Source organism: Rhinolophus ferrumequinum, chromosome 3 (assembly GCF_004115265.2).
Source record: "Rhinolophus ferrumequinum isolate MPI-CBG mRhiFer1 chromosome 3, mRhiFer1_v1.p, whole genome shotgun sequence".
NCBI classification, from domain to species: Eukaryota; Metazoa; Chordata; class Mammalia; order Chiroptera; family Rhinolophidae; genus Rhinolophus; species Rhinolophus ferrumequinum.
In genome coordinates this window covers 55,255,082-55,274,035 of record NC_046286.1, presented here as the reverse complement: position 1 = coordinate 55,274,035, position 18,954 = coordinate 55,255,082, and the positions used below count along the sequence as shown (strand labels likewise).

General features: G+C 32.0%; 1 protein-coding gene across 3 annotated transcripts in view; it reads left to right on the top strand.

The window, feature by feature from the left end:
* The window catches only part of ASCC3 (activating signal cointegrator 1 complex subunit 3), a 288,105-nt gene that overhangs the window by 67,668 nt on the left and 201,483 nt on the right, over positions 1-18,954 (top strand). The window lies entirely within an intron of this gene.

Below are 18,954 nucleotides of genomic sequence, written 5' to 3'. Positions count from 1 at the left end.
GTGAGGTCATCATTTTATAGAATTGGTATTTTTGATGCTTGGTATGTTATATGAATGGATTTGTATTGGAAAACATTTTTAAAAATCAGTTAACATGGTAACGACACATATGCAGTTGGTTATTAAAGATGTATAGTAGGGGAGTTCAAATTTTAAAAATGCATATGTATATATGTATATATATGTATACATTCCTTTATACATTAAACGTACATTTTTGTGTATATATATTTCTATAACTTCATGTTTATTTCGGTTATTTCAACTAATATTTTGTCTAACCTATGTAAACTGACTTAAGTAAAATGTTTTAAAGGATTTATGTACTGTATTGATATATCAAATGGTCAACCTATCATAAAATAGAATATTATTTGGGGAAGGGGGCACCAAATTCTAAACTATTTTAATTTATTTTCCCTCAACTTTAAAATTTTGAATAATTTCAGACCTATGGAAAAGTTGCATGAATATTACTATCCCCATACCCTTTGTCTTCATTCACCATTTGTTAAAATTTTCCCATATTTGCTTTATCTCAAAATAAAATATTTCTTAATTTAGTTTAAAGTATACCCATTATTTAAAGTTAATCTTGTCTAAAGCCAAAGTGAAGTTAATTTATTTATATATATATTTATATGTCCATATATATGTGTATATATGTGTATATATATATGTATATGTCATTTATAGTCACTCAGAATTATCAATAATAGGCAAGCAAAGAGCAGCATAAAGCAGCATAAACAATAACTCCAACCAATCCAAATTAACTCCATTCTATACATAGATGTGCATGTGTATTTTGTTTTACAAAAATTGAATTACTGTACATTGTTTTGTGTGTGTTGTATATATGCTTACATATCTTTCTATGTCAGACATTTCTGCAGCATCATTTTTTGTTCACCATGTGCAGTAATACATTTTATGCCTTTATTACAATATTTTATTGTTAACAGTTTTAAGTTGTTTTCTACAATAAGTTTTTATAGTAGATTAAAATTGTAATTAAATCTTGTATTAATGGATTTCATTCTGTGAGTCAGAATTACCTGCAGAACTTTATCAAAATCCAAATGCCTTGGCCCTTATTAAGTCATATAATTTCTTGATATTTTAAGATATCTATATTTTGTAGAGATTTTTAGAGCTCTGTATGTGATTCTGAAATGAAGCCAGGGCTGAGTCTATATAATTAAATAATTATGTACATAATTCTTTTTAAACCTTACCAATCATTATAAGCATTATTATTATTAAAATTTGTTTAGTTTTATATATTAAATAATAAAATTTTTCATGTAAAAGCATCATTGATATTTATTGTCTATACAATGAATGAAACAGGCTTATTTTTATTTCATACTTATTTCTAAGTAAATACTTCATTTTTATTTACATTATAGGAATAAAAGAGTTTTTCTGAATGGGTTAAATCCATCTACACCTTAATGTCTCCTTGCCATGTAACCTAGTATATTTACAGGTTCCATGGATTAGGATGTGGACATCATTGGGGATCATTATTCTGCCCACCATATGATATGAATGACCACGGTTTAACTATTCACCTGTTAAAGGACATCTGTGTTGTTTACAGTTTTGGGCTATTATGAATTATAAAGTCCACTTAGGCTGCCATAACAAAATATCACAGACTGGTTAGCTCGAACAATAGACATTTATTTTTTTCACAGTGGAGCCTAGAAGTCCCAGGTCAGGGTCCTGCCAGATTTGGTTTCTGGTGAGGACCGTCTTCCTGACTTACAGATGGCTGCTTTCTCACTGTGACCCTGTGGCCTCACATGACCTCTTCTCTGTGTGAACTCAGATAGATATCTTTGGTGTCGCTTCTTCTTGTAAAAACCCCAGCCCTGTTGGATGAGCGCCTTATCCAGATGACCTCATTTAACCGTAATTACTTCTCTAAAGGTCCTATCTCCAAAGATAGTCACACTAGGGCTTTAACTTATCAATTAGGGAAGGGGGGTGCAAATAATTCCATCTGTAACATGGGTAAAGCTGCTGTAGACATTGATGTACATTGGTGTGAGCATAAATTTTCATTTCTCTCGGATAAATGCCCAGTAATACAATTGCTGGGTCATATTGTAGTTGCATGTTTAGTTCTCTAAGAAACTACCAAACTTCTTTCTAGAGTAACATTTTTATATTCCCATCAGCAATCTAGTGCGATCTAGTTTCTCCATAAACTCACCAGCATTTCGTGGTGTTGCTTTCTTTTTTATTTTAACCATTTTAATTTATATTTTAAATATGTATTATTTATATTTTAAATAATCCTGATAGTGTGTAGAGATTTCTCACTGCGGTTTTAATTTGCACTTCCATAAGGAGTAATAATAATTGGGGAATGACACATTCAAATGCAATGCATCATTATAAGTACATATTTGAGGTCTTATCACTGTAGATAATGATCCATCAGATGTCATCAATGTGAAATAGACCTCAGGAGAAAACATAGATGTTAAAAGAATGTTAATTTAGTTCATGCATCTGTTGGCTTGGATCTTTTTTAGAAAAGGTAGGAAAGTGCTCTTGAAGACAGTATCTCTCTTTTCCTTGAAATCATAATTGCATGTCAATTGCACAGCCCTACAGAACTATAGATAAAATGCTTTTATATCTTCTCCCTGATCAAATGTCACATTGGATAAATTTGTTCTGTCTTCTTAAATTACTTCTGTAATTTGATTAAAAAGATAAGGGTAATTTTTAAATTAATTATAAAATGTGCATAAATGTTGGTAAATGGGTTTTGTACATTCTTGGAAAGGGAATAATGTAAAAACATTTAGATAGGTTTCTATATTAGTCAGAACTCACTCAGTTGGAAGTTAGAGAAATCAGTCAACGCAAGTCTTACCAAAGAAAACTATTTATTGGCTTTTCTAACTGGAATGACCAGGAGTAAAGCTGCCTATGTGCCCAGCTGGATATATAGATTCATATGATGTCATCAGATCCTTTCTTCTGTCTTTGCCTCTTTCTCTTTCTCCATCTGTTTCTCTCTTTTTTTTTTTCTCTTTTCTCTTTCCCTTCCACTGTATCTCTTCCTTGCTCTCCTTTACCTCCTCCTCTCCCCCTTTCTATTTCTCTGGTTCTTTTCATTTCCTGACTCCCAAATAGACTTTCTCCATATAACCAGAGAAAAATGTATGATGGTGATACCAAATATATCTGCTTACCCATACCCTAATCCTAAAAGGCAAGAGGGTTTTCCCCCACAAGTTCTATCAGAAAAAAAAACACAAAAAACTCCTGGGATGAACTGTGACTTTCTAACTTGAGTCACCAGTTCATTTCTGCACCAACTGCTTTCCTTGTGGTGGGAGTGTGGGGTTCTCATTGACCACACCTACTCACATGTGTATCCTCATTGTTTGCCCCTCATGAGCCAGGAGGAGTCAAGGAGGAACTTGCCAAAAGAAAGGTGGATGCTGTTACTACTACCTTAAAATAAAATGAGACAGATGCTAAGCAAACAGAACTATCTCTGATATTTTGAGTGGAAGAGTTAGGTTTGCTTTCTATGTTGGTGTTAAATAAGTTGACTTCTGTCTGTTTTCACAGTTGGAAGATTTTTTTTATTTTTATTTTTTGAATAGCCAATAGAGTGTTATTCAGCAAAAGTGGGATACTGACCCAAATGTAATATTTAGTTTGGAAAGGTAATATAAAAATGTATATAATGTTTCATTTGAGAATAAAGTTGAGTCTTATAAAATATGAATGTAGAGAATTTGAGGTTTCCTATGACCCCAGTTTCTCAAATCCCATGTGTTTAGGCTAGGTTCTGGGGGAGATAACAGAAAGGATATTATTCCTGATGTTAAGTTACTCAGTATAGTGTATCTACTTCACACCATTTCCATGGAGATAACTGATACAGTAGGGGTGTGTTGTATGAGATTCTATGGCAGCACAGAGAAGGCAGACTAATAATTCACAGAAGAAACCTTCATGGAGGTGAATGTTGAGAGCATAGGATTTTGCCAGATAGACATAAGGGAGGGGTGTATCCCAGGCCAGGGATGCACCATGAAACAGTTTGTGACCTGGAAGTAAGTATTTCAGTATTATTAGCATGTAAGGTGTACATGGATAGTGGCAGAAAATAGGTCTAGAAAGAGACCTGTTTTGCACACAAAGGGCTTTGAAAAAATCATGCTAAAGTTTAGAATCAATATTTGGTGAATATTACTTGTTAAAAATAGAGTTATCAAGTTTTTTCCTTTAGCGGGATTGCAATACAAAGTTGAAGGTTGGGTAGAGCTGCTGCAATAGTGCTGGAGAGAAATGCTACAAGCCTGAATTAAGAAAGTGGCGGCCTATATGAAAAGTGGGACAATGAAGAATAATTTAGCTACTAATATATATAAGATCTGATTATTGACTAAATAGAGGGGATGAAGCGAAGAGAAGAATCTAGAATGACATCCAGGGCAACATGGGTGAGTGATAGTATCATTTATTAAGATAAAGAATAAGGGAAAAGGAAAAGTTTTGTCGTGTTGCATCTGGAAGGAACCATGCCATGTTGGTTAAGAGCAGGGCCTCTGAATCGAGGCTGACAATTTGACTTGGCTCCCACTTTTTATCCTTGCTGTGATCTAGTGTTTCATTTGTAAGATTAGGATAATGGTGCTTACCTAGTAGTTGTTTTATGAGGATTAAATTAGTTAATGTATGTAAAACACTTTGAAGAGTGTTCAGTACTTAGTACACTTTAGCTAAAATGTTAGCTTAAAATAATAAATGTAATGATGAAAACTGACATGGTGAGATCAGAATATGGATAAAATGAAGACTTACCATTACTTTGGAAATTATATTAATTAAATCAGTTACCTACGTGTTTATTTATGCTATTCATCTAGTCTTTCAATCCAAACATATATGGAGTAGTATTATATTCTAACATAGAAGATCAGAAAGACCTAAATATCATAATCACTATATTAAGACATATAGAGTAGTTTCTGGTTAATTTATAAAAACTAAAGAAACCTGTCATTACAATTATTGGCATCTGTGGTTTTCTCAAGATTTGACAGTTTGGAAAAAAGTCAAATAGGCTAAGCAAAATAGTGTTACTATTCCTTTGGTTTTATTCTTACTTTGTTCTCTGAACCTGGGGGGCTCTTATAGCTAAAGAGTTTATTGACTTGGTTTGATTCAATCAAATTATAAAGGTAAGAGGGCTAAAGAAGCATCCAAAAAAAAACATTTCAAACTGTGGATCTTTTTCATGGGATCAACTTGAACAGGATAAAATTTCACTAGAACCTGAACATGCTCCAGATAAAAGAGTCTTTTCCTGAAACACCCCACGAGCTGCTTATTACACTGTCAAGCATATCATCAGTTTTGTCAGAACCAGGGCCTTGAATCACTCACTGCCTTTTTAAGAGGTGGTATCAAGAAATAATAACAAATACAACAAAGTTTAAAGCTGAAAAGTGAGTTTACGATCTTTTTTACACTGATAAAGATCTTAGCAAAGAAGATTCCATAAATTTCATGAGGAAGGAAAGAATATAGCACAAATTAAATTTCTAGTCATTTAAACAACTTCTAATTTCCCTTGATACTTACGTAGCCTCACCTGACAATTGGAGCCATAAAAATTCTGATTCTGTTTGCTGCTATATTTGTCAGATTTTTTACCAGAGCAAAATAAATAAATAAACAAACATGTAAATGTGGACTATTTCTCCATGTGTTATATAAACCCTACAATACACTGTTATTCTTTTTTCCATGGCAGTTTTTTTTTTAAGATATCTAAATAGTAACAACAAAAATGTTTTTTATATTTGTATACCTCTCTGGTATCCTTTATCCCTTTCTGTAGATCCATATTTCCATCTGGTAGTCCCTTCTTATAGTGCAGATCTGTTGGTGATAAATTCTTTCAGTTTTGTATGTGTGAAAACGTCTCATTTTGTCTGTGTTCTTGAAGGATATTTCATTTGATATAGAATTCTAGGTTGAATTATTTTTTCCCCAGTACTTATACATGTAACTACATTGTCTTCTTGCTTGTATTGTTTCTGATAAGAAGAGGGTCAAGTATATGGTGATGGAAGATTTGACTTTGAGTGGTGAACACACAGTGCAATATATAGATTATGTATTATAGAATTGTACCCTTCAAACCTATATAATTTTATTAACCAATGTCACCCCAATAAATTTAATTAAAAAAAAGAAGTATACTCTCATTCTTAATTTCCTCTCTATGTAATATGTCTTTACCCTCCGCTCAAGATTGATTTTTGAGATGTTTTTTCTTATCACTGGTTTTAGGCAGTTTATGATGTGACTGTATTGGCTTTCTGTAATCATATAAGAAATTACCAAAAATTTAGTTAGTCAAAACATTCACTTATTACCTGATAGTTCTGGAGGTGTGATTTGTATGGACTTGACTGGGTTCTCTGTTCAGGGTTTCACAAGGGTGAAATCATGGTGTTGGCCTGGCAGAACTCTTACCTGGAAATTCTGCAGAAGCTCGTTCAGGTTGTTGGCCACATCCATTTCCTTGCAGATATAGAACCGAGGTCCCTGTTTTCTTGCTGTCGATTATTCTTAGTTTCTAAAGGTTGCCCACCTTCTTTGGCATGTGGGCATTTCATTCTACCAAATCTCTGACTTCTCCTGGCAGCTGAAAAATCTCCCTGACTTTAAAAGATTCATGTGATTAGGTCAGACTCACCCAGACAAACTTCCAACCTACAGGTCAACTGTTCCATACAGTATAACCTAATCACAGAAGTAAATCCATTATAGTTACAATTCTGAAGTTTATGCAGGCTTTGTATACTCTGGAGTTAGTAGTAGGGATTGGGAAGGAAATCTTGAGAGCCAACTTAGAATTCTGTTTACCATGGTATGATTTTCTTCAGGTGTGTGTGTGTGTTTGTGTGTGTGTGTGTATGTGTGTGTGGCATCTTGGATCTGTGGTTTTATAGTTTTCATCGAATGTGGGAAATTTCCAACCATTATTTTTTATAAAATAATCTTATGTCCATTATCACCTTTTCAGGAACTCTCTGGAGGAGCTTAATAAATTGCATTCCAAGATAAGTCATTATCCAAGGAAGGAAAAACTGTTCTCATAGTTACAAATTATGGGAAAAGTTAGACATATTAGGGTTCCCAAAGTTGTCACAAGTTTACTGATGTTCTCTTAACTGTTTTTATTTGTGGGGCAGGGGGGATGTATTTTTCTCTCTTCATATTTCATTTTAGGCCTTGTCTTCACATTCAGTGATCTTTTCTTCCGTAATATCTAAAATATTGTTATCTAAATATCTAAAATATTGTTATCTAAATATCTAAAATATTGTTAGCTGAATATCTAAAATATTGTTATCTAATATCTAAAATATTATATATTGTTATATAAATATTTATATCCAGTATTTATATATATATATATATATATATATATATATATATATATATATATATATATATAAAAATCTCAGTCATTGTAGCTTATTATCTAGAAGTTTAATTTGGATCATTTTAATATCTTCTATGTCTCTACTCACACAGTCATTTCTGTAGTTTAGCAGTCAGCAAACTTTCTGTGAAAGGGCAGATATTAATTATTTTAGTCTTTGTAAACTACATTGGGTCTCTGTTGCATAGTCATTATTGTCTTTTTTTATTAAAACACCCTTTCAAAATGTAATAACCATTCTTAGCTTATAGGCCATAAAAAATAAAAACAAAATAAAAAATAAAAATAGGCCTCTGGGAAGATTTAGCCCACAGGCCATACTTTGCTGACTCTTGCTCTAGCTTCTTGAAGGTCTGTCATGTGTGGTATTTCTGGATTGGTTTTAATCGATGAATATTTCTTATGTTTATTACAATATTGTTCTGCATTTTAGTATACTTGATCATTTTTGACTGCATGTCACACATTGCGATTTTACTTGTTGAGTATTGGATATTTTTGTATTCTTGTAAATATTCTTGAATTTTTCCTGGGACATACGTACTTAAGTTACTTTGTATCAGTTTGATCTTTTCAGGTGTTTTAAAATTTCTTAAGTAAACCAGAGCAGCATTTAGTCTAGGACTAATTTTGCCCCAGTACTGAGGCAAAGCTCTTCTGCGTACTCTTAATTCCCAGTTAGTTAAGAAGTTTTCCACTATGGCTGGCGAGAACGGGAACTATTCCAGACCCTGTGTGGTGAGGTTTAAGTTTGATTCCTCTAATATATTTAGATGCTTGTTGAAGTCTTCTACCTTGAGTAGTTTTATCATACGCTTGTGCTGTTCAGTACTTACCTAAAGGCTTAAGGGAGACTCTGAAGATCTTTGGAGCATTTCGCTCTCTGATTATTATTTTACAATTAAAAAATCCGCACCCCCAGATGGAAAACAGCTCTAAAGGAATGAAGTAGGACATAAAGGTGATGGAGTTGAGAATTACTACTCCACCAAAACAAACATAATCCCTCTTTTTAAACAGAGTCTTCAGTGTTTATCTGGATTTTATTTTCTTTTTAAGCCAAAAGCAGCAGGTAAGTTTGAAAATTGGGAATTGGGAATTATAGCAAGTTAGAAGGTGTGTTTTCCTACCTATATCTGAAGGAGGTTAATAGCTAATTGCATTGCCCTTAGAATTTTTGTTTTAACATCATGTTCCTAGATAAAACTTCCTTTTTAACTTCTTGTTTACTAAGTTCTTTATTTTTATTTTTCCTCATTCTATTGTCTGCTTAACATCATCAACCAAAAAGAAGTAAGGTAGAAAAAAGGACTTTACATGTTTCCTGCCCCTGTGACTCGACAGACATTGTTAAGTAATATAAAAAATAAACAAAAATAGAAAATGAAAAAAGAAAGGTTGTCCCGTCCATCTTCAGTGAGCTTGCCAAATAGCTGGAGACATAACAAGTCATCTGTGTTAAGTATTTGCCAACAATATTCTGTGGAGGGCACTAAGTACAAAATCAGTATTTGAATTTAATGTAATCTCACAGAGAAGGCAGAGGAATCAATGCAGGCTATAGCTTTTAATAAAGATTTCTTTAGAACATGAGACTTGAGTTGTTTGTTCGCTGTTGTGGTCTAGGGGAATTGGGCTTTATCTGAGCAGTGACAATGAACTTAACCATGTTTGTTTTTTTAATAGAGCTGGTGTGGGGTGTACAGAGAAAGAAACAGCTCCTGATTTTGAGTTGAAAACTCTCTATGGACCTGGTATAAAATATAGAGATTATGTCTTCTCCATGTTACTTCTTACATAGAAATTTTAAAATGGTATATTTTTTTAATAAAACTTGGTCAGTGTCAAAAGGGCCATTATTTTATGTATTAGAGTAGTATTTAAAGTATTATTAGGTTGGTGCAAAATTATTTGTGGTTTTTGCAATTATTTTTAACCTTTTAAACTGCAATTACTTTTGCACCAACCTAATACTATGGAAACTCTAAGGAAAACCTTAATTTCTCATCTTACTCTCGAAAATTATTAGGGATTTTGATGCAGTCTGCTATGTGTGACAAACATGCTATTGACCTTCTATTTTGGGGGTCAGTAAGTGTTTAATATGTAAAAATTTGATGTAATGGATAAGCTTTGTTATAAAGTTATAAATAAGAGATTTTTATTTATTTGAGACTCCCAGCAGTTATTTAAATTATATGATTAAACAGTAATGTTTACTTGCTATGAAAGTGCTCTATAGGTCAAAAATATGAAATAGCTAGGTCTTATTTGAAGGGAAATACTAGTAAATTTTCCCTTCTAAAGAAGAATTAATTTTGCCCGTATGCCCTGAACTTTTTCAGGATTGAAGTACTATATGGGAACACTTGCAAACAAGCTAACTAGGAAAAGTGCACCAGCTGCTTGGAAAATACCTGCTAAGATAGAGAGAGAGTTATAACTAACATCTGCTTCTAGCTAGGAGAAATCTAACAAAATAACTTTCTTTACAACCTACATTTTATTGATTTTTATTGTAGGAAATTAGAAGGGAGAAGATTAAAAGCTTGCAGGCATATTGAGCTATCTCTGAATGATGATTTTTAGAACTTGAATTTATTCAGCAGTATGAAAACTAGATACATTTAACTTGTAATGTGGGAATTCCAAATTTCTTTACAAATAGACTTAGTCCATATCATCCACTATATCTGTGTACTGTGGTTACACGGGCCTATTATAATAAATAGAAATATTTGGTATGATTATATTGCTATTTATATTATTTTCATTGTTTGTCTCTATAAATATGTATAGATTTGTCATCAATCATCAATAATAATTTCTTGAGTTACTGATTGATGTCAGGCATTGTGCTAGGAGGCATGGTTGGTACCAAGTGGTTTAGAATTATACTTGTGCCTTTAAGAAACTTATTATCCAGTTAGGCCAATAGAACTGATGCTGAATCCCCAACTTCACCATTTGCGCATTTTGTGATGTGGATCAAGTTGCATAGCATCTCTAAGTTTCAGTTTCCTTTTCCTCATCAGACTATTTTGAACATCGCATGAGTCGGCACACAGAAAATGTGTAGCGGTTTCTGTGATATGTTTTTGCTGATCAGTAAATTCCCAGCTTGAGTAATGCTTATATAAACTGTTGCTTTGCTTACTGTCTCATTTTGCTATTGAGTTTTGCTCTTCATTTGGGTACTCTTTGAATCTTTCTGTTAAGGGTGATTGGTAAGTGGAATTATTTTTGTATACATAACTTTTGAACGCCTCAAAGATGAATATCGGAGTAATGTAGAAGACAGCTTTAAATAAATATAAAGGAAAGTAACTCATATTTCTTTAGTAAATACTATGCGTTTCTTTAGGCACCTTATATTGCATTATTTAACTTAACCCCCTCATGTAACGCTGCAAATATTAAAGAGTGACTAAATAAACATAAGTTACCCTCGTTTTACATTCTAAACAAGCTCTTACATTCTTGATAAATTCCACAGTTGTATGAAAATAATAATTAGGTAATTTTGAAGTACCAGGGAAAATCAATATATAAAGAAATCTCAATGAATTCTTTTTTTGTATTTAATTATATATGTATAGTTAGTATGCAATCTTATATTGGTTGCATTAGTTTCAGGTGTAAAATACAGTGATTCAACATTTTTATACCCTGCAGTGTTATTACCACACTACTTCTAGTAGTCATCTGTCACCGTGTAAACTTATCACAATATTATTGACTATATCCCCCTTCCCATTTTCACCTATCTTCCAACCCCCCCCTTTTGGTAACCATCCCTTGAATCTCTGTTTCTATGAGTCTGTTTTTGTTTTTGTTTTAGATTCCACATGTAAGTGAAATCATATGGTATTTGTCTTTCTCTGCCTTATTTCACTTAGCATAATAGCCTCTAGATCCATCCATGTTGTTGCAAAGCAAGATTTCATTCCTTTTTATCGCTGCATAAATTTCCATTGTATGCATTTGTGTGTGTGTGTATATATATAATGCATGTATGTATATATACTGCATCTTTGTCCATTCATCCATCAGTGGGCACTTAGGTTTCTTCCATAACTTCGCTATTATAATAATGCTGCAGTGAACATAGGGGTACATATATCTTTTCGAATTAGTGTTTTCGTTTTCTTTGGATAAATACCCAGAAGTAGAATAGCTAGGTCATATGGTATATCCATTTTTAGTTTTTTGAGGAATCTCCGTACTGGTTTTTCAAAGGGGCAGCACCAGTTTGCAGTCCCACAAAAAGTGCACAAGGGTTCACTTTTCTCCACAGTCTTGCCAACACTTGTTTGTTAATTTTTTGATAATAGCCATTTTGAATGGTGTGAAGTAATATCTCATTGTGGTTTTGATTTGCATTTCCCTGGTGATTAGTGATGTTGAGCATCTTTTCATATGTCTGTTGGTCATCTGTATGTTTCTTTGGCAAAATGTCTTTTTTGTCCATTTTTCGATGGGATTATTTTTTTGTTATTGAGTTGTATGAATTTCTTATGTGTTTTGGATACCAGCCCCTGAAGGGATATAGCATTTGCAAATATATCCTCCCATTTAGTGGGTTGCCTTTTTGTTTTGTTGAAGGTTCCCTTCTCTGTGCAGAGGCTTTTTAGTTTGATGTAGTTCTATGTGTTTATTTTTGCTTTTGTCTTCCTTGCTCGAGGGGACATGTCCAAAAAGATACTACTTAGACTGATGTCAGATAGTTTACTTCCTATGTTTTCTTCTTGTAGTTTTATGGTTTCAGGCCTTACATTTAAGTCTTTTTTTGTATGTGAGTTTATTTTGTAAGAGTTTATTTTGTATGTGGTGTAAGAGAATGGTAGTTTCATTTTTTGCGTGTATTTGAGAATGAATTCTTTAGGAGTCTCCATAAGATCATGTTTTATTACATAAGTTTTATAATTTCTTCCTTCAAATGTTTGCCTGTCCTTTCAAATCTTTCCATACTACACAAGAAATTCAAGCAAAACATTTTTTTCTTATAGGGACTCCCTTATTAAACTTCTCCTTTTTTATTTGATACATGTTTTAAACAGAAGTTTTTCTGAGTAAAATGTACTTTGTTTTTTCCAGAGTTGGTTATGTTAAATTATTTAAAAAATAGATGACTAAGAAAACCTAATCACTGTGTTGGGGGTGGATAGGGAAAGTTAGGATAGCAGTTCTCAATCTTACTTATACTTGATAATCACTCGGTGGGGGCGGGGGCGAGGGGGGAGTATCTTAAAAAATGTGCAGATTACTGTTCCCCAACCTAGGCAAATGAATGAAAATTTCAAGGGCTGAGTCTCAGCAATCTGTCCTCTTTCAAAGCACACATACTCCACACCCGAAATACAAGAAGCTGTTCTCAGCACACTGGTCTCCTCAGCACAGCCTCAGCTGAGCTCCTCTTCAGCAGTTTTGGACCAGGTCCTTCCCTGACTCTTGGGTGATGGGTTTAGCGTTTTGGGAACCCTTCTATGTGAACTTCAGCTCTCATGTGGAGAAATAAGCAGGAAATTAAATTTAAGGCAGCAATTTACAAGTCCAGTTTACCACTTGTTTCCCCAATAAATAAATCATTCTCGGACAATCGGTTTTAAGGGAATGAGTTAAGGATATTAAAATGTGTGTTTAAAATATTAGAAATTTTAAAATGTACCAATTTAAATATTTCTAAATTTTTGTTCTTCAGTCAATCAGTATCAAGTATGTTGTTAAGCAATAGAATACCAGAATACACACACACAGAATTTGTGTATCAAACTGACTGTTCTAAATAAGTCATTAATACTTTCATTTATATAGCATACATTTTTGCTATGTTATTATTATATTAAATTAAATCTTGACTTGAAATCATGTTATCAAATATTTTTAGACTGAATGCAAGTGGAAGTAGTCTCATCTTTCACAATTCATTTGAGGATTCTATTGATGAAATTTTCTTGTTTAAGGTGTATATTTAAAATGACACCCTTTATTTAATAAATTGTGGAAAGTTTAAAGTCATATTTACTCTGAAAATTTTTAAATTAAGCAATTTTCATAATTTAATATCTGTAACATTTTGTGAGATTGATCACCTAAGTCCAAATACTATATCTTCTTTAAAAGAGTTCAAGCAAGCAAGTGGAAGTAATTTAAAGGTTAAAGTCAGAACGAAAACCAGTTATTACCATAAATATCAGCCAAGAAACTGAAAATGATATTATCTTTGTGGGATTTAACAGGATTTGACAGAAACTATTTTACTCCTGTTTTATTGCGATGGTTAGAAGTACAGCTGTTAATCAGAAGGCAGGTACCACAACTTGGGCCAAATTGTAATACCAAATAATGATGTCCTACATTTTTAAGCTACAATATTTATAATGACATCCTGGAGGGATACTTATAATATATACGTGTCAATATGAGTTCATCTCTCTTATGAAAATAATACATTAATTTCATAGAAAATACCAGATTCTTAGCCTCCAATTTTACTTCTGATGTATGCCTCTGAAGTATGTATACTTAATTATAATACTGGTTTTGTGAAACCAGCTCTCACTTCCTATGGTGGTTCTGTCTAAAGCAAACCAAACCTAGCCAAATCAAACCCATAACTGAGTTTCATCCATGCTTTCACTGTCTTCCTGTGCACTGTGAATGTAACTATTGGCACAGCACCTTGGTGAGGCTGTTTCAGCGTGACATCTGGCATGTTTAATTATTATTAAGAGTGTGCTGGTAGAAACACAAATATGCAATCTGGTTGGTTTATCAGTGCAGCTTGTTAATGATTCTGCAACCAAAGTTTTGTTTGTCTTTTAAAATCCCCTCTTGAGACTTCCTTAGTTTTCCTTAGCATTCAAGCCTTAACGCAAACTTGGAATGACGAGGGCATCTTCCCCTTCCAAGAAGTTAGTGTCCTCTGACTCCCATCAGACCTTCTCATGAAACACGATGTTGCTATTGTTTGTTTTACTCTCCTTGTGATTTTCTTTTCAAGGGCAGTAATAACTTCTTATTTATCATATTGTCATCAGGGAGTGGAGTATATATAGAAGGGCCATCTATTTAGCTGGGTATTTTGTTGTCATGCTTCTTAGGTTGACTGTTTTCTATGCTTCTTAGATTGACTGTGCTCAGTATGAGAAAATTTTTAGGAATTAACACTCATGGGAATATTGAGTATTTTCTGTTACTCCTTTATATGGTGTAAATGCATTCCATTAAATGATATGAAAGGATTATGAATTAAGCATTGTGATTTCTATTGCTTTTTTATGTAATAAAATTTGGCTCAATTTAATTTTATAAAATAACTAACTTACCTGATTTTCACAAAATAGTATGATCTCACCTCCTTTAAAGATTTAATAGTAGATTTCTCTCCTGAGGCTTTTTGTTGCTAAGACTTAATTTCCTATACCCAGATTGTCTGGTTCAAAATGAATTATTATCTTGAACATTAAAACTCATGACTCTTCAGTAAAGAGAAACTAACAGTGGCTATGCACTTTCTTCTCTCTTAATTAATAGAATGTAGTAATTTTTCAATGCATATTCAAATGGGAGCACAAATTGGAAATTTGGTGTTTGGTAAAGATGTAGCACTCTTTACAGGACATAATGAAAAACAGAGTGAATCATGTACTTTATATTTACATAAAAATATTAGGAATTTATACCTATAAAGCAATAAATTATTATTTTTAATACATTAAAACAGTACAAAGTAGACCTTCCCCTTTGTTTATTCTTAAGATATATATTTTTATCTAAACAGAAAAGTATTTTTGAGGGGCTGAATATAAAATCTGTTTACAAAAAAAGTAATATCTAAAATGTGGTATCTAAATTTATAAAATAGAAAGTGAAAGTTTCTTTATAATCCCAACCCTAAATGGAACAGTTTGATACATCTTTCCATAATGTTTTTTTGTATTAACAAATTATATTTAATTAGTTTTCTTACTGTTCTGTGGCATATTTTTTCCCTTTCAGATACATTTTCCTAGCATATATAACTTCCTCATTCTATTTAACTACTATAATTGTGAAGAATGCATCGTGAATTACTTATATCCCAGTCCTCTACTTATGGATATTTAATATATATTTGTTTTTTTTAATTATAAGTGATTTATAGCAAACATCTTTCTGCTTATTTATTTATCTGATACTCTTGTTTAGTTAGCTTAATTGGGATAAACTTCTTGAAATTGAATTTTTAGGTTAGATAATAAAACAAGTTTTTAACTTAAATTTCCTTAATGACTTATGATGTTGAACATCCTGTAGTGTGCTTATTGCCTTCCAGATATATTTTCTTTGGTTAAGTAACTGTTGAAGTCTTTTCCTCTTTTTAAAAACTGTATTGTTTGTTTTCTTAGTGTTGTATTTGTAGAATCCTTTATATATTCTGCATATAAGTTCTTTATCAGATATATGCTTCACAAAGATTTTCTGCCATGGCTTCTTTTATTGTCTTAATGTCTTGACAATTATAGGTTTTAAAGTTTGCTTAAGTCCAGTGTATCAATTTATTTGTTTATGGATGATGGTGTATTTAGTAAATCTTGACCTAACTTAAGACCACAAAGGATTTCTCCTATTTTTTTCCTACAAGTTTTATAGTTTTAAGTTTTAAATTTAGGTCAAGTGATTTGCTTTTAGTTCATTTATATATGATGTGAGGTATGGCTCCAAGTTTATTTTTTATATGGTCATATCCATTTGTTTCAGCATTATTCATAATGCTACTTTTTAAAATTTTCACTGTTTTTGTGCCTTTGTCAAAAACCAGTTGTCACAGACAGTAGTTTAGTAGCTATCAGAGGATAAATGGGTGGGGGTGGGGTGATAGAGGATAGAGGGGATCAAATATATGGTGATGGAAAGAGAACTGACTCTGGGTGGTGAACACACAATGTGATATATAGATGATGTTTTACAGAATTGTACACCTGAAATCTATGTAAATTTGCTAACAATTGTTACCCTAATAAACTTTAATTGAAAAAGAAAAACAATTGTCCCTATACGTTAGGGTTTATTTCTAGATTCTCTATTCTGTTCCTTGATCTATTTGTTTAAACAAAATACCAGTACCGTATTGTTCTGATGTTTCTAGTTTTTAAATAATCCTTGAAAGCAGGTAGTTTTACCTCTCTTCCATTCTTTTTGTTGTGCAAAGTTGTTTTGTTTCTTTTAGGTCCCATTTGTTTCTATATGAATTTTAGAATCAGTTTGTCAATTTCTACAGAAAAGCCTGCTGAGCTTTTGATTAGAATTGTATTGGGTCTGCACATCAATTTGAGGAGAATTGACATCTTAAGAATATTGAGTTTTCTTTCATTTCTCTTAGCAAAAAGTATATTGTTTTCAGTATATAATAAATGTTTTCTACATTTTTCAGCTTTTTCCCTGAGTATTTCATAACTTAATGATTATTAAACAAACTTTACTTTCATATTTTTTGTTTGCATATGGAACTATAATTTTTTTATGTTGATCTTATATCTTTCAACTTTTCTACAATTTGCTTGTTATAGGACTTTTTTTAATGTCGATTCCATTAGATTTATTGCAGAAAAAATTATGTCCTCTCTAAATTATGACAATTTTGCTTCTTCCTTTCCTATATAAATGTCTTTGTTTTTAAACTCAAAAATATTTTATTGACTAGCACCTTCAGTACAATGCTAAGTGATAAGTATGTCATCTGTCTTGTTCCTGATTTGAGGGGAAAGCATGCAATCTTTCACCATTAAGTATGTTATGATTTGTAGGATATTTTAATACACGCTTTAATAGGTTGAAGAATTCCTTTCTTTTTCTACTTTGCTTGTATTTTCTACTTTGCTTGTAGAGTTTTTTTGTATTTTCAATCAGGAATGGATGTGGGATTTTGTCAAATTATTTTCTTGTATCTATTGAGATGATTGTGTTTTTTCTGTTGTAATTTATTATTATGGTGAATTACATTGATTTTTTTAGTGTCAAACCAACGCTGCATTCCTGTGGTAATCCCCAGTTGATAATGATATATTATTATTTTGTAAAATTTTATGTATTAAAATTTTGTTTTTAGTTCTTCTATGTTCATGTAGGATAGTGGTCTGTAATTTTTTTTTTTTTTTTGGTCTGATTTTGCTTTCAGGGAATTGCTCGCCTCATAGAATGAGTTAGGAAGTATTCTCTCTTCTCCAATGTTGCTGAATAGCCTGAATCTCCATCTAGAATTGTTATTATTTACTTCTTGAATGTTAGTTAAAATTTACCAATGAAGCTATCTAGGTCTGAAGCTTTCTTTGTGGAAAATATTTTAGCTTCAGCCTTAATTTGTTTAGATAGATATAGGTTTATTTCAGTTGTATATTTCTTCTTGAGTGGGCTTTGGTAATTTATGTCTTTTAAGAAAGTTGTCCATTTCATCTTAAGTGGTCAAATTTATTGATATAAAGTTGTTTATAATATTTCACTATTGTTGTTTTAATATATGTAGCATCTGTAGTGATACCATCTTTCTCATTCTTGACATTGGTAATTTTTCCTTGGCTAGAGATTAATCAATTTTTCTTGTCTAAAATAAAAAGCTTTTCTGTTTTCATTTCATTGATATCCACTTTGATCTCTAATGTTTCCTTATTTTTGCTTAGTTTGGTTTTAATTTTTCCTCTTTCTAATATTTTATTTTGGAAGATGAATTCATTCATTTGAAACCTTTCTTCTTTTCTCATATAGGTGATTAGTGCTATATGTTTTCCCCTAAGTATTGCTTTAGCAGCATTCACAAATTCTGATATGTTTAGATTTTGTTTTCCTTCAATTACGAATACTTATTAATTTCCCTTTTAATTTCTGTTTTCATCCATGGATTATTTAAAAATGCATTATTTAGTTCCAAATATTTGGATATTTTCTAAGCATCTTTAAGGATTTCTAATTTACTTCCAATGTGATCAGAGAACATACTTTGTATGAATTGCTTCATTATCAATTTATTGAGATTTATTTTATGGCCCAGAATATGGTATATCTTGGTAAATGTTCCATGAGCAATTGATGAAAATTTGTATTCTACTATTGTTAGGTGAATAAGTATAAGTTAGGTCAAATGGTTGATAGTGCTATTCAAGTAAATAGCCTTAGTGATTTTCATGCCTACTTGTTCTATCGATTGTTGTAGAGGGATATTGAAATATATAATTATAATTGTGGATTTGTCTATTTCCGTTTGCATGTCTATCAGTTTTTGCTTCATGTATATTGGAGATATGTTATTAGGTATGTAAGCATGTAGGACTGTTATGTCCTATTGATCAATTGACCACTGTGTCATTATAAAATGACTGTCTATCCCTGGTAATATTCTTGGCTTTAAAATCTTTTTCGTTTTCTGTCATTAATATAGTCACTGTAGTTTCCTGTCATTCATTATTCCCATCCAG